This window comes from Rhinoraja longicauda, chromosome 40 (assembly GCF_053455715.1).
Source record: "Rhinoraja longicauda isolate Sanriku21f chromosome 40, sRhiLon1.1, whole genome shotgun sequence".
In the NCBI taxonomy this organism is placed as follows: Eukaryota; Metazoa; Chordata; class Chondrichthyes; order Rajiformes; family Arhynchobatidae; genus Rhinoraja; species Rhinoraja longicauda.
The window spans coordinates 11410277-11425873 of record NC_135992.1 but is presented as its reverse complement, the minus strand read 5'-3'; the positions used below and the strand labels follow the sequence as shown (position 1 = coordinate 11425873).

Sequence of the window (15597 nt, the reverse complement as noted above, 5' to 3'; positions counted from 1 at the left end):
CAGCTTTCCGTCAAAACAAGTTGCCCAAAATTAAAGGAGCCGCCCTTCCACACCGCGCCCGAATTTTCAGCATCAGGATCACTGCGCCCACCAAACCCCCACCACCCCAACCGCAACCTACCATCCAACCCCCACCACCCAACCCACCGCCGGCCTCCGCCCGCTCGATCCAAAGTAAGGAGATTCGATTCTGACCACTTTTTTTTTTCAATTTCACTTTTTAATATTCCCACATTTTTGCAGTTTCGTACAGAACATGTGTGTTGGGGGGGGGGGGGGAGAGAGGGAGGGGCGGGAGGGGGGATGGAGGGGCGGGGGAGAAGGGGCGGGGGAGGGAGGGGCGGGGGGGGGAGAGGGGGAGAGGGGGGGGGGGGGGAGGGTCGCCGCCGGGGACAGTCCGTCAGAGGGAGGCCTTTATCTAACAGGCCTCGTGGACCGGGACTCTGCGCCTCCCCGCTCCCCCTGCAGGGGAATGACTAGGGAGAGGAAATGGGGCCTCGGTGACGAGGCCGGGCAGTCACAGCTTCGGTCATCGGTACATGCTGCGGCCGCCGCCTCCGCCCTGAGAGTAGCCGCCGCCTCCGCCCTGAGAGTAGCCGCCGCCTCGGCCCTGAGAGTAGCCGCCTCCGCCGCCCGTTTTCCTGTCGGCGTGATCCACCCGGATGTCGCGGCCGTCCAGGGACTTGCCGTTCATGGCCTTCATGGCGTCGCGGGCATCGCCCGTGTTCTCGAAGGTGATGAAGCCGAAACCTCGGGACTTGTTGGTATCTCGGTCCTTGATGACGCGGACCTCGGAGATCTGCCCGTACTTGCTGAACGCCTGTTCCAGGGTCTGCTCGTCCGTCTCAAAATGGAGGCCGCCGATGAATAACTTTCCTTCATCCGCCATCTTAGATGTGCGTGGCCTGTCTTCCCTCTGCTGTTTAACTCGGCGGCTGCTGTTTAACTCGGCGGCTGCTGTTTATCTCGGCGGCTGCTGTTTAACTCGGCGGCTGCTGTTTAACTCGGCGGCTGCTGTTTAACTCGGCGGTTGCTGCTCACTCAGCGGCTGCTGCTCGATTCTGACCACGAGGGCTGTCTGTGCGCTGTCTGTGCGCCGTTTGTACGTCGTCCCCCCCGTCCCCCCGTGACCTGCGTGGGTTGTTTCCGGTTACCAGGGGGAAAGATTTAATAGGAATCTGAGGGGTAACTTTATCACCCTGTATTGCTGAGTTTAGGAGAATTTTTGTTTTGAGGATTACAGGCAGATTCTTGATTAGTACAGGTGTCCGGGATTATGGGGCGAAGACAGGAGAATGGGGATGAGGGAAAGATAGATCAGCCATGATTGAATGGCGGAGTAGACTTGATGGGTTATAGACAATAGGTGCAGGAGGAGGCCATTCGGCCATTCGAGCCAGCACCGCCATTCAATGTGATCATGGCTGATCATTCTCAATCAGTACCCCGTTCCTGCCCTCTCCCCATACCCCCTGACTCCGCTATCCTTAAGAGCTCTATCCAGCTCTCTCTTGAATGCATTCAGAGAATTGGCCTCCACTGCCTTCTGAGGCAGAGAATTCCACAGATTCACAACTCTCTGAGTGAAAAAGTTTTTCCTCATCTCAGTTCTAAATGGCCTACCCCTTATTCTTAATCTGTGGCCCCTGGTTCTGGTTAAATGGCCCAATTCTGTTGCTCGAACATATGAACTTTTAGTTTAGAGATACAGGCCCATCGAGTCCGTGCTGACCAGCGATCCCCGCACGGTAACATTATCCTGCACACAACCAGCGACAATTTACAATTATATTGAAGCCAATTAACCAAGAAACCTGTGCGTCTTTGGAGTGTGGGAGGTAACCGGAAACAACCCACGCAGGTCACGGGGGGAACGTACAAACTCCGTACAGACAGCACCCGTGGTCAGAATCGAGCAGCAGCCGCCGAGTTAAACAGCAGCCGCCAAGTTAAACAGCAGCCGCCGAGTTAACAGCAGCCGCCGAGTTAACAGCAGCCGCCCTCTCTCCCTCTCCCCCCCCCTCCTGCCCTCCCTCCCTTCCCTCGCCCCCTTCCCTCCTGCCCTCCCCTCCCTCCCCCCCCCCCCCCCCCCCCCCCAACACACACGTTTTGTACGAAACTGTCTGCAAAAAGTGGGAATATTAAAAAGTGGAATTGGAAAAGGAAAAAAAAGTGGTCAGAATCGAACCCCCTTACTTTGGATCGAGCGGGCGGAGGCCGGCGGTGGGTTGGGTTAGGTTGGTTGGGTGGTGGGTGGTGGTTGGGTTGGGGGTTGGGTTGGGTGTTGGGTTAGGTGTGGTGGGTGGTGGTTGGGTTGCGTTGGGTGTTGGGTTGGGTGGGCGCAGTGATCCTGCGGGGTCTCCCGATGCTGAAAATTCGGGCGCGGGGTGGGAGGGCGGCTCTTTTAATTTTGGGCAACTTGTTTTGACGGAAAGCTGAACACACACATGTTTTGTACGAAACTGTCTTTGCAAAAAGTGGGAATATTAAAAAGTGGAATTGAAAAGAAAAAAAAATGGTCAGAATCGAACCCGGGTCTCTGGCACTGAAAGGCAGCAACTCCACCGCTGTGCCACCGTGCTAATGAGCTTACGAACTTATGTATATGGAAAAGAAACTGGTGAAGTGGGGAGATGTATCATAGTTATTGATGTTCTTAGTCAAGGTGTTCGGAGATGTTGACCTTATCAAACGCCATCAATTGGCCATTTTGTTTTTCTGGAAACATTTATTACATCAATAAAAGTAGCCTTGTTTTCTGATACAGACGTCTTAACATTCAGTGTGAGATACTTTGGTATTTTACAGACAGCACATTTGGGTGGTGGTGAGAGGTGTGGAAGGTGATGGCTTGCTTTCCACAGTCAAGACCCTTCATTCAAGGCTGTGCTGGTCAAGTCAATTTTATTTGTATAGCACATTTATAAACAACCCACGTTGAGCAAAGTGCTGTACATCTGATTAGGTACTAAGGAAAAAATGAAACATACAGTAGCACACAAACATAACAGCACATACAAAACAGTTCACAGCGCCTCCTCAATGGGCCTCAAACGCTAGGGAGTAGAAATAGGTTTTGAGCTTGGACTTAAAGGAGTCGATGGAGGGGGCAGTTCTGATGGGGAGAGGGATGCTTTTCCACAGTCTAGGAGCTGCAACCGCAAAAGCGCGGTCACCCCTGAGCTTAAGCCTAGACCGCGGGATAGTGAGTAGCCCCAAGTCGGCCGACCTGAGGGACCTGGAGTTAGAGAGGTGGGTTAGAAGATTTTTGATGTGGGGGGGGGGATGTCCATTTATATGTGAATAGGAGGAGCTTGAAGTTGATTCTGTACCGTACAGGGAGCCAGTGGAGAGAGGCCAGAATCGGTGTGATGTGGTCCCTTTTACGGGTACCCGTCTGGAGTCTCGCTGCGGCGTTTTGGACCAGTTGCAGGCGGGACAGGGATGATTGGCTGATCACAGTGTATAGGGAGTTGCAGTAGTCTAGGCGGGAGGAAATGAAAGCGTGAATGATTTTTTCAGTGTCGTCGAATTGGAGGAAAGGTTTGATTTTAGTTATGGTACGAAGTTGGAAGAAGCCTACTTTTACCACAGCGTTGACTTGCTTGTCAAACTTTAATGCAGAGTCAAATATCATGTCGAGGTTTTTGACATGCGGTTTGACTAGGCAGGATAGGCTTCCAAGACTGCCTGTTATCGATTTGATGGAGTCGGGGGGGCCGAATAGGATGACCTCAGACTTGCTCTCGTTTAATTGTAGGAAGTTCTGTGCCATCCAACATTTTATGTCCTCAAGGCAGTGTAAGAGGCTGTTTAAATTTGACTGGTTGTTGGGTTTCAGGGTGAGGTAAAGCTGAGTGTCATCGGCATAGCAGTGGAAAGAAATGCCGTGCCTTTGAATGATTTGGCCAAGGGGGAGCATGTATAGAGAGAAGAGAATGGGGCCTAGGATGGAGCCTTGTGGAACTCCGCAGGAGCGGCTAGCTGGAGAAGAGGAATAACTGCCTATGTTGATGGCGAAACTCCTATCTTTGAGGTAGGAAACGAACCAGCTCAGGGCAGTGCCATCAATGCCAACCGCGTACCGGATCAAACCGCTCTCCAAAGACGTCCAGGTTTGGAGGTTAATTGACTTGGTATAAATGTAAAATGGTCTCCAGTGTGTGTCGGGTAGCGTTAGTGTGCTGGTCAGTGTGGACTCGATGGGCCTGTTTCCGCACGGTGTCTCTAAACTAAACTTAGCTTAGGCCATTCAACATTTTCTCATGACAAGACATTGGACATTCCAGATATTGTTCTAATAAATCTTCTTTGAAATGTTTCCAATGCATTAACATCCTTTCTTTTTTTAAAAAGGGGCCAATATTGTAGACTCTACTCCAAATAAGGTCTCACCAATGCCCATTGTCACTGAAGCATGGTTTTCCTGTTGTACCGTATTCATTCCCCCTTAAGAGAAATTATAACGCTCTAGAAACATAGAAAATAGGTGCAGGAGTAGGCCATTCGGCCCTTCGAGCCAGTGCCAGCATTCAATATGATCATGGCTGATCATCTGGAATCAGTACCGTGTTCCTGCATTCTCCCCATATGCCTTGATTCCGTTAGCCCGTCAGACTGATCATTGTATGATCTAGACCAGATAGCCCATCGACAGTGAATGCTCTCTCTAGGGTTCAGGTAATTCTCGTTACCTGAGCATCCTCTTTATCAGTTGCTAGCTGGTGCAGATCAAGGAGAGACTTGTTGACGTTTTTCTGTAATTCCAGGGCGTCCTGTGTGACCTCCAGCCCACTCCCCCACACGCTCTTGGCTGGTTTCTGCAGGTATAAGACAGAATTAAGATTCTACTTTAGAGGTCGGCATGGTGGCGCAGCGGTAGAGTTGCTGCCTCACAGCGCCAGAGACCCGGGTTCGATCCTGACCACGGGTGCTTGCCTGTACGGAGTTTGTACGTTCTCCCCTTGACCTGCTTGGGTTTTCTCCGGATGCTCCGGTTTCCTCCCACACACCAAAGACGTACAGGTTTGTAGGTTAGAAACATAGGCATAGAAGCATAGAAAATAGGTGCAGGAGGAGGCCATTTGGCACTTCGAGCCAGCATCGCCATTCATTGTGATCATGGTTGATCATACACAATCAGTAACCCGTGCCTGCCTTCTTCGCATATCCCTTGATTCCGCTAGCCCCTAGAGCTCTATCTAACTCTTTTACATTCATCCTGTGAATTGGCCTCCACTGCCCGTGGCAGAGAATTCCACAAATTTACAACTCTCTGGGTGAAAAAGTTTTTTCTCATCTCTTGCTATCCACTTTGCTGCTGTAGCACTGTAAACTTCCCCGATGTGGGACGAATACAGGAATATATTATTAATATTATTATTGTTCTCCCCGTGACCTGCGTGGGTTTTCTCCGAGATCTTCGGTTTCCTCCCACACTCTTAAGACGTGCAGGTCTGTAGGTAAATTATACAGCTGACGGGGAGAACATACAAACTCCGTACAGACAAGCATTACAGTCTGGTACGGGAACTGTTCTGCCCACAGCCACAAACCACTGCAGAGAGTGGTGAAGACGGCACAGCACATCACTGGCAACTGTCTCGCGGCCATTCAGGACATTTTCTACCGGCGGTGCCTGCGGAAGGCACGCAGCATCATCAAGGACCACAGCCACCCAGCACGCAGGCTGTTCTCCTTGTTACCGTCAGGCAGACGATACAGGAGTATAGCTGCGCGTACCACCAGACTTAAGAACAGTTTCTACCAACAGGCCATCAGGCTTCTGAACTCATAAACACATTTCATAGAAACATAGAAAATAGGTGCAGGAGTAGGCCATTTGGCCCTTCGAGCCTGCACCGCCATTCAATATGATCATGGCTGATCATCCAACTCAGTATCCCGTACCTGCCTTCTCTCCATACCCCCTGATCCCTTTAGCCACAAGGGCCACATCTAACTCCCTCTTAAATATAGCCAATGAACTGGCCTCAACTACCTTCTGTGGCAGAGAATTCCACAGATTCACCACTCTCTGTGAAAAAAAATGTTCTCATCTCGGTCCTAAAAGACTTCCCCCTTATCCTTAAACTGTGACCCCTGGTTCTGGACTCCCCCAACATCGGGAACAATCTTCCTGCATCTAGCCTGTCCAACCCCTTGAGAATTTTGTAAGTTTCTATAAGATCCCCCCTCAATCTTCTAAATTCCAGCGAGTACAAGCCGAGTCTATCCAGTCTTTCTTCATATGAAAGTCCTGCCATCCCAGGAATCAATCTGATGAACCTTCTCTGTACTCCCTCTATGGCAAGAATGTCTTTCAGATTAGGAGACCAAAACTGTGCGCAATACTCCAGGTGTGGTCTCACCAATGCCCTGTACAACTGCAGCAGAACCTCCCTGCTCCTATACTCAAATCCCCTCGCTATGAATGCCAACATACCATTCGCTTTCTTCACTGCCTGCTGCACCTGCATGCCTACTTTCAATGACTGGTGTACCACGACACCCAGGTCTTGTTGCATCTCCCCTTTTCCTAATCGGCCACCATTCAGATAATAGTCTGCTTTCCTGTTCTTGCCACCAAAGTGGATAACCTCACATTTATCCACATTATACTGCATCTGCCATGCATTTGCCCACTCACCTAACCTATCCAAGTCACGTTGCTGCCTCATAGCATCCTCCTCACAGCTAACACTGCCCCCCCAGCTTCGTGTCATCCGCAAACCTGGAGATGTTGCATTCAATTCCCTCGTCCAAATCATTAATATATATTGTAAATAGCTGGGGTCCCAGCACTGAGCCTAGTCACTGCCTGCCATTCTGAAAAGGACCCGTTTATTCCTACTCTTTGCTTCCTGTCTGCCAGCCAGTTCTCTATCCACATCAATACTGAACCCCCAATACCGTGTGCTTTAAGTTTGCATACTAATCTCTTATGTGGGACCTTGTCGAAAGCCTTCTGGAAGTCCAGATATAACACATCCACTGGTTCTCCCTTATCCACTCTACTAGTTACATCCACGAAAAATTCTATAAGATTCGTCAGACATGATTTACCTTTCATAAATCCATGCTGACTTTGTCCAATGATTTCACCACTTTACCTAACACCACTTCCATGATTGATTGGCGGAGTAGACTTGATGGGTTATAGACAATAGATGCAGGAGGAGGCCATTCGGCCCTTCGAGCCAGCACCGCCATTCAATGTGATCATGGCTGATCATTCTCAATCAGTACCTCGTTCCTGCCTTCTCCCCATACCCCCTGACTCCGCTATCCTTAAGAGCTCTATCTAGCTCTCTCTTGAATGCATTCAGAGAATTGGCCTCCACTGCCTTCTGAGGCGGAGAATTCCACAGATTCACAACTCTCTGACTGAAAAAGTTTTTCCTCATCTCAGTTCTAAATGGCCTACCCCTTATTCTTAAACTGTGGCCCCTTGTTCTGGTTAAATGGCCTAATTCTGTTGCTCGAACATATGAACTTTTAGTTTAGTTTAGAGATACAGCGTGGAAACAGGCCCTTCGGCCCTTCAAGTCCGCGCTGACCAGCGATCCCCGCACGGTAACACTATCCTGCACACACCCAGCGACAATTTACAATTATATTGAAGCCAATTAACCAAGAAACCTGTACGTCTTTGGAGTGTGGGAGATAACCGGAAAAAACCCACGCAGCTCACGGGGAGAACGTAGAAACTCCGTACAGACAACGCCCGTGGTCAGAATCGAGCAGCAGCCGCCGAGTTAAACAGCAGAAGGAAGACAGGCCGCGCACATCTAAGATGTCTGATGCAGGAAGGTTATACATCGGCGGCCTCAATTCTGATTCGAACGAGCAGTCCTTGGAACAGGCGTTCGGCAAGTACGGGCAGATTTCCGAGGTCCACGTTGTCAGGAACCGAGATTCCAACGAGTCCCGAGGTTTCGGCTTCATCACCTTCGAGAACCCGGGCGATGCCCGCGACGCCATGGAGGCCATGGACGGCAAGTACGTGCATGGTCGCTTCATCCAGGTGGATCGCGTCGACAGACCATCGGGTGGTGGTGCAGGCGGCAGAGGCAGAGTCCGCGGCAGAGGCTACTTTCAGGCCCGAGGCGGCACCTACCAAGGCAACACGTACCAATGACCGAAGCTGTGACTGTGTGCCCGGCCTCGTCTCCGAGGCCCCATTTCCTCTCCCTAGTCATTCCCCTGCAGGGGGAGCGGGGAGGCGCAGAGTCGCGGTCCACGAGGCCTGTTAGATAAAGGCCTCCCTCTCCCCATCCCTCCCTCCCTTCCCCCCTCTCCCCATCCCTCTCCCCATCCCTCCCTCTCCCCCTCTTTCCCCCCTCTCCCTCCCTCTCCCCCTCTTTCCCCCCTCTCCCCATCCCTCCCTTCCTTCCCTCCCTTCCTTCCTTCCCTCCCTCCCGGGCATTTGAGCAGTATCACCCGGTTTGTAACTTAAAAGGCTTTTATTTAACTTTGGATTGAGCGGGCGGAGGCCGCCGGCCGGTGTTGGGTTGTGGGGGTTGGGTGGTGGGGGTGGGGTTGGGTGGTGGGTGTTGGGTTGGGTGGGGTTGGGTGGTGGGGGTTGCTGGTTGGGTTGGGTGGTGGGGGTTGGGTTGGGGGTTGGGTTGGGTTGGGTGGGCGCAGTGATCCTGCGGGGTCTCTACCGATGCTGAAAATTCGGGCAAGGGGTGGGAGGACGGCTCCTTTAATTTTGGGCAACTTGTTTTGACGGAAAGCTGAACACACACATGTTTTGTACGAAACTGTCTTTGCAAAAAGTGGGAATATTAAAAAGTGGAATTGAAAAAAAAAAAGTGGTCAGAATCGAACCCGGGTCCCTGGCACTGAAAGGCAGCAACTCCATCGCTGTGCCACCGTGCTAATGAGCTTATGGACTTATGTATATGGAAAAGAAACTGGTGAAGTGGGGTGATCGTTCGGTAAAACGAATGACAAATAAAGCTATTCTGTATTCTGTATGTATCATAGTTATTGATGTTCTTAGTCAAGGTGTTCGGTCATGTTGACCTTATCAAACGCCATCAATTGGCCATTTTGTTTTTCTGGAAACATTTATTACATCAATAAAAGTAGCCTTGTTTTCTGAGACAGGACCAGAGGGCACAGCCTCAGAATAAAAGGACGTTTCTCCAGGAAGGAGATGAGGAGGGATTTCTTTAGTCAGAGAGTGGTGAATCTGTGGAATTCATTGCCACAGAAGGTGTGGAGGCCAAGTCAATGGATATTTTTACGTTAGAGATAGATAGATTCTTCGTTAGTGCGGATGTCAGGGGTTATGGGGCGAATGGCAGGAGAATGGGGTTGGGAGGGAGAGATAGATCAGCCACGATTGAATGGCGGTGTAGACTTGATGGGCCGAATGGCCTAATTCTGCTCCTATCGCATGAGCATATGAGCAGTATCTGCGGTCAACATATCATATCATATCATATATCTACAGCCGGAAACAGGCCTTTTCGGCCCTCCAAGTCCGTGCCGCCCAGTGATCCCCGTACATTAACACTATCCTACACCCATTAGGGACAATTTTTACATTTACCCAGCCAATTAACCTACATACCTGTACGTCTTTGGAGTGTGGGAGGAAACCGAAGATCTCGGAGAAAACCCACGCAGGTCACGGGGAGAACGTACAAACTCCTTACAGTGCAGCACCCGTAGTCAGGATCGAACCTGAGTCTCCGGCGCTGCATTCGCTGTAAAGCAGCAACTCTACCGCTGCGCTACCGTGCCGCCCCAGTGTGGTGCATCTGTTAGATACACAACAGGAGTAGGAGTAGGCCATTCAGCCCACCTAGCCTGTCCTGTCATTTAATAAGATCATGGCTGATTCTGTGAGTAACTGCAACTCTGCATTCCTGTCTGCATGGGACATCTTTGTACTCCCATGCATGGCGGCACGGTGGCGTAGCGGTAGAGCTCCTGCCTTACAGCGCCAGAGACCCGGGTTCGATCCCGACTATGGGCGCTCGCTGTACGGAGTTTGTACGTTCTTCCCAGTGACCGCGTGGGTTTTCTCCGAGATCTCCAGTTTCCTCCCTGTCACATCTGTGTCTCAGATGTGTAATAATGAAGCAGATACAATCCGTGGTGATTACATTACTTAGTTTCTATGTTTATTGTTTCTCCCGACTGCGACCTTCCAGGCCTTGCAGCCCTCAGCACACACAGCAAGCACACTCTCCTGCTCTCCGGTCACCTGATACACATGTCACGATATTTGCATATCAACATCATGACTCATCATCATGACATCCCTCCTTTACCAGAATTAAACTTGCTGTGTTCTTTCCCCCAATTAAACAATTCTTTACTCATTATGTTATTTTTTCCCTTAATACAAATATACACTATAATTCTGGGTCCATCAGCATGTGTCTGTACCAGCACAGCCCCCAAACCAACTGGACTAGCATCTGCTATGACTTTTGTTGGTGCAGCTGGATCATAATATCCAAGGGTTTCTGCACTCATTAGGCTCTGTTTCAGGGTATTGAAAGCCTGTCTGTTCATTTCCAAAATGGAACGGTATGTCTTTCCTGGTCAACTTTCTCAGCGGATCTGAAAGTGTAGCAAAATTTGGGATAAACTTTGCACAGTAATTAACCAGTCCTAGAAAGCTCCTCATCTCAGTTGCATTCTGAGGTTCATGTGCATCTGCAACATCTTTCACTTTAGCCTTTGCCGGGTTCAGCCCTTCACCTGTGAGTCTGTGACCCATGAAATCCATCTCAGAGACGCCAAACTTGCACTTGTCTTCATTCACAGTGAGACCTGCTTTTTGAAGTCTAGTCAACACTAGCTTCAACCTCCTGTCATGTTCTTCACGAATTGATGCATGGACGATGATGTTGTCTGATATGTTTGCTGCTCCTGGTACACCCTGAATCACTCTGTGGATTTCATACTGATAGATCTCAGGGGCAGCATTGATTCCAAACATTTCTTTTGTACCGGTACAATCCGCAGTGAGTGACAAATGTTGTCACCTCTCTTGACTCTGGATGTAATTCCAATTGATGATATCCCCACTTGAGATCAATTTTGGAGAACACTTTACTAGTTGATGTTACTCTCAGCTGTAGGACTTGTAGGACTTCCTCGATCGTAGGAATTGGGTGTCTTTCTCTGATTATTGCTTCATTGGCTCTCCTCATGTCCACGCACAGTCTGATATCATTATTGGGTTTTGGCACTATCACTACTGGACTCACCCATGGTGTTGAATGTTCAACTGGCTCGATAATGTCCTGATCAATCAACTCCTTGATTTTAGCTTCTACTTTTCCACGAAGTCCAAATGGCGTTCTCCGCACTGGTTGTGCTATTGGCTTAACAGTTACATCAATGGCTAACTTCACCTGCCATCATATGACTGTACTGAATTGACATGCACTCCGATATGAAGCACTCCCAGCTCTCGAGCTGTATTTCTGCTGAGCAGGGGTTCTCCTTTCTCCTCTATCACCACAAATTCTGCAACAGCTTTTCTATCTCCGACTTCTACGTCTGCCGTGAAGCATCCAATGGTCTGCAACGGTTCAGTTGCAGTGTATGGATATAACTTCCTACTACACCTCCTTGACGTGCACTTGATTTTCTGCTGTTTCAAGCATTCCCACAGTGATGTGTCAATTACGTTGCTGTCGCTACCAGAATCTACAATCACTGGCACTGTAACACCTCCGATGGTCACTGCAACTTTCTCCAGATGGCTATCATTCAATGCAAACTGATAATCTCTTTTAACAGCATGCTCACCATCCTCATCACTTCTAAAATCATCTTCTACGTGACGGACGTAACTCTTCTTTTTCTGCCACCGTCTGTCTATCTTGTCACTGGACTTCACTTTCTCCCTTGCCTTGGAAGATTCACTTTTGTAATCCCTTGTATTGTCCCTGGCCTTACTTTTACATTTCTTTGCAAAATGATCTTTTCCTCCACATTTCCTACACGTTCTACCTTTTGCTGGACAACATGCATCTTTCCCTACGTGACCCATGTTGCCACACCTGTAACACTCAAACTCACGTTCAGGCTTACATCTTTGTCTCCCGTGGGACAACCAGTTAACTTGCCCAGTCTTGGAATCTTTCAATCTCATGCTGTGAAACTGTCCCTCAACAGCTTCCAGTGCTGCCGCAATCGACAAAGCATCATTTAAGTTTAACTAACTGCCTTTTTCTAGCAGCCTTCTCCTGAGCTTGTCTGACCTGCAATGCTGGACAACCTGATCCAATATCTGATTTTCCACATCAGCAGCCACATATTTGCATCCTACAGACACCTGTCTGAGTCTCGTGACAAATTGAGCAACAGTTTCGCCCTCTTCCTGGGTTGTTTTGCGGAATAAATGGCGTTGAAATGTAGCATTCGGTACCACCACATAATGACTGTTCAATGCATCAACGGCTTTCTTATAGTCATCCTTCATTCCGGTGTCAGGGAGTGTTTTAAACATTTCTCGAACTGCAGGCCCCGCAGTGAAGAGAAGCAACGCTCTCCGCTGTGCCTTCTGCGCCGGCGTACTCTCATCAAGAAAGAGCCCGCGACTGTCGGCGTAGGCCTCGAATTCCTCCAGCCAAGCTTTCCATTTTAAGCTGACAGTACTCGCATCACCCGTCGGATCAAAGTGTGGAACTCCACGAAGTGCTAAGAAATCAGCTCCAGCGACAGCCATTACAACCTTTTTCTAACCTTTTTTCCAGCAGGTAGTCTCGGATTCAGAATCCAAAATATCCAGAATATCCAAAATATCCTCCTCGCCAATGTCACACCTGTGTCTCAGATGTGTAATAATGAAGCAGACACAATCCGTGGTGATTACATTACTTAGTTTCTATGTTTATTGTTTCTCCCGCCTGCGACCTTCCAGCCCCCAGCGCACACAGCAAGCACACTCTCCCGCTCTCCAGTCACCTGATACACATGTCACGATATTTGCATATCAACATCATGACTCATCATCATGACACTCCCGCTGTCCAAAGACGTCCAGGTTTGGAGGTTAATTGACTTGGTATAAATGTAAAATGGTCTCCAGTGTGTGTCGGGTAGCGTTAGTGTGCGGGGATCGCTGGTCAGTGTGGACTCGATGGGCCTGTTTCCACACTGTGTCTCTAAACTAAACTTAGCTTAGGCTATTCAACATTTTCTCATGACAAGACATTGGACATTCCAGATATTGGTCTAATAAATCTTCTTTGAAATGTTTCCAATGCATTAACATCCTTTCTTTAAAAAAAAGAGGCCAATATTGTAGACTCTACTCCAAATAAGGTCTCACCAATGTCCATTGAAACTAAAGCATGGTTTTCCTGTTGTACCGTATTCATTCCACCTTAAGAGAAATTATAACGCTCTAGAAAACAGAAAATATGTGCAGGAGTAGGCCGTTCGGCCCTTCGAGCCAGTGCCAGCATTCAATATGATCATCTGGAATCAGTACCCTGTTCCTGCATTCTCCCCATATGCCTTGATTCCATTAGCCCGTCAGACTGATCATTGTACGATCTAGACCAGATAGCCCATCGACAGTGAATGCTCTCTGCTGGGGTGTGCAGAGTGTCTGTGTTGGGATATTTACCCTGCTGGGGTGTGCAGAGTGTCTGTGTTGGAATATTTACTCTGCTGGGGTGTGCAGAGTGTCTGTGTTGGGACATTTACCCTGCTGGGGTCTGCAGTGTTTTGTGTTGGGATCTGCTGGGACACGGTGACCAGGAGCCTGCCTTCTCTCACCATGGACAGGTAGACGTAGAAAGCGCGGAACTCCATGTTGATCTGCCTGTTGATCTGCCTGTTGATCGCCACGGTGCTGCAGTCGGAGCCCCGGCCATGAGCGGCTCTCCGGAGCTGCCCCTGCCACCCGGCGAACGGCAGCGGCGGGCCCGCCCTGCACCGGAGGCGGCAGAGCAGACCGCGGCCCGGTCGCAGCTCCGCCGCCACGGTCAGCCATGCTCCCCGCAGACTCGCCATCGGCGGCGTCGTCCCTCGCATCCCCGCCGCCTCCGCCACTGCCTCGAAACACGCCCCCTGATTGGTCAAGCGCGGCTGGCGGCCGCCATGTTTGGAAGGTCGCAGCCGGTTGGGCACCGCCGGCCGCCATCTTGAACGAGGCATTCAGAGTCACATCGAGCCACACAGACCATTCGGCCCAACCCCCAACACTTGCCCGCCCCAGCTACACGCTGCTTTCGACCGAAGGTAGACACGAAATGCTGGAGTAACTCAGCGGGACAGGCAGCATCCGTGGAGAGAAGAAATGGATGGCGTTTGTGGTCTAGACCAAAGATACCAGAGGAGTAAGATGGACCACTCCGTTTAAGTCGCCTATCTTGAACGCAAAGGAGCCGAACGTCCGCCATTTTAGTAAGCAAAACCGCAGTCCGCTCTGCCTCTCGCAGTGTAATCAGTGTTTCGGGGGAACAGTATGTGTGATGATTCCATAAAAATGCACAATATATCTCATCTATCAATTCACAGATTTTTGTTATTTTTTCTTTTAAAATGTTTCTGCAAGTTTCTGCCTACTAAAATGGCGCCGTGACATACCACGGTTATTAGGGTCGAGTGGTCTATCTTGCTCTGCTCTATTATCTATGGTCCAGACCCTTCTTCAGACAGTCCCATCTACATTAGTCCCACCTGCCTGCTGGCGGCCGCCATGTTTGGAAGGTCGCATCCACGGCACCGTCGGCCGCCATCTTAATCGAGGCATCTGATTCCCTCTCCCGCCGCTTTGTGCCCGGGCCGCCATTTTGAATAGGAAGGAACTGCAGATGCTGGTTCAAGTTTATGACTCATCAAGTCTACTCCGCCATTCAGTCATAGCTGATCTATCCCTTCTAACCCCTTTCTCCTGCCTTCTCCCCATAACCCCTGACACTAACCCCGCACTAATCAAGAATCTAGTATCGGTCTCTGCCTTTTAAAGACAATTTACAGAAGCCAATTTACCTACAAACCTGCTCGTCTTTGGAACGCGGGTGGAGACCGGAGCACCCGGAGAAAACCCAGGCTTTTGCGGGGAGAACGTACAAACAGCACCTGTAGTCAGGACCAAACCCGGATCTCTGGCGCTGTGAGGCAGCAACTCTACTACTGTGCCACTCTATCAATATCTGAGACAGTATTGTTAATATACGGCCTAGCTACGTAAAACTTATTACATTAGTTGAGTTAGTTCAGCACAGAGTTTTCCCGGGAAGCAGGGCTGCGGGGCGCAAGTACATGTAAGGCCATAAGTAATAGGAGCAGAATTAGGCTATTAGGCCCATCAAGTTTAGTCCGTCATTCAATCATGGCTGATCTATCCCTATCAACCCCATTCTCCTGATTTCACCCCATAACCCCTGATACCTTTACTAATCAAGAGATAGATAATCTCTGCCTTAAAAATATCCATTGACTTGGACTCCACAGCCTTTTGTGGCAATGAATTCCACAGATTCACCACCCTCTGACTAAATAAACTCATCTCCTTCCTAAGGTGATGTCCTTTTATTCATAGGACCTATAGTCCTAGACTCTCCCACTGGTGGAAACATCCTCTCCACATCCATCCTATCCAGG

General features: G+C 49.7%; 1 protein-coding gene, 1 long non-coding RNA gene and 2 pseudogenes across 2 annotated transcripts in view; 1 reads left to right on the top strand and 3 right to left on the bottom strand.

Annotated features, from left to right (window-relative positions):
• Positions 1-15597, bottom strand: part of LOC144611403 (ferritin heavy chain-like) — a 50595-nt gene that overhangs the window by 17214 nt on the left and 17784 nt on the right. The gene's annotated exons all lie outside the window — the stretch shown is intronic.
• On the bottom strand, positions 337-1113 carry LOC144611509 (cold-inducible RNA-binding protein B pseudogene; annotated as a pseudogene).
• Positions 2854-14773, bottom strand: LOC144611352 (uncharacterized). Its single transcript, XR_013549511.1, has 3 exons — positions 14671-14773; positions 4695-4820; positions 2854-2968 (listed from the first exon to the last, which is right to left on the bottom strand). It is a non-coding gene; the product is annotated as an uncharacterized LOC144611352 (long non-coding RNA).
• On the top strand, positions 7796-8140 carry LOC144611358 (cold-inducible RNA-binding protein B pseudogene; annotated as a pseudogene).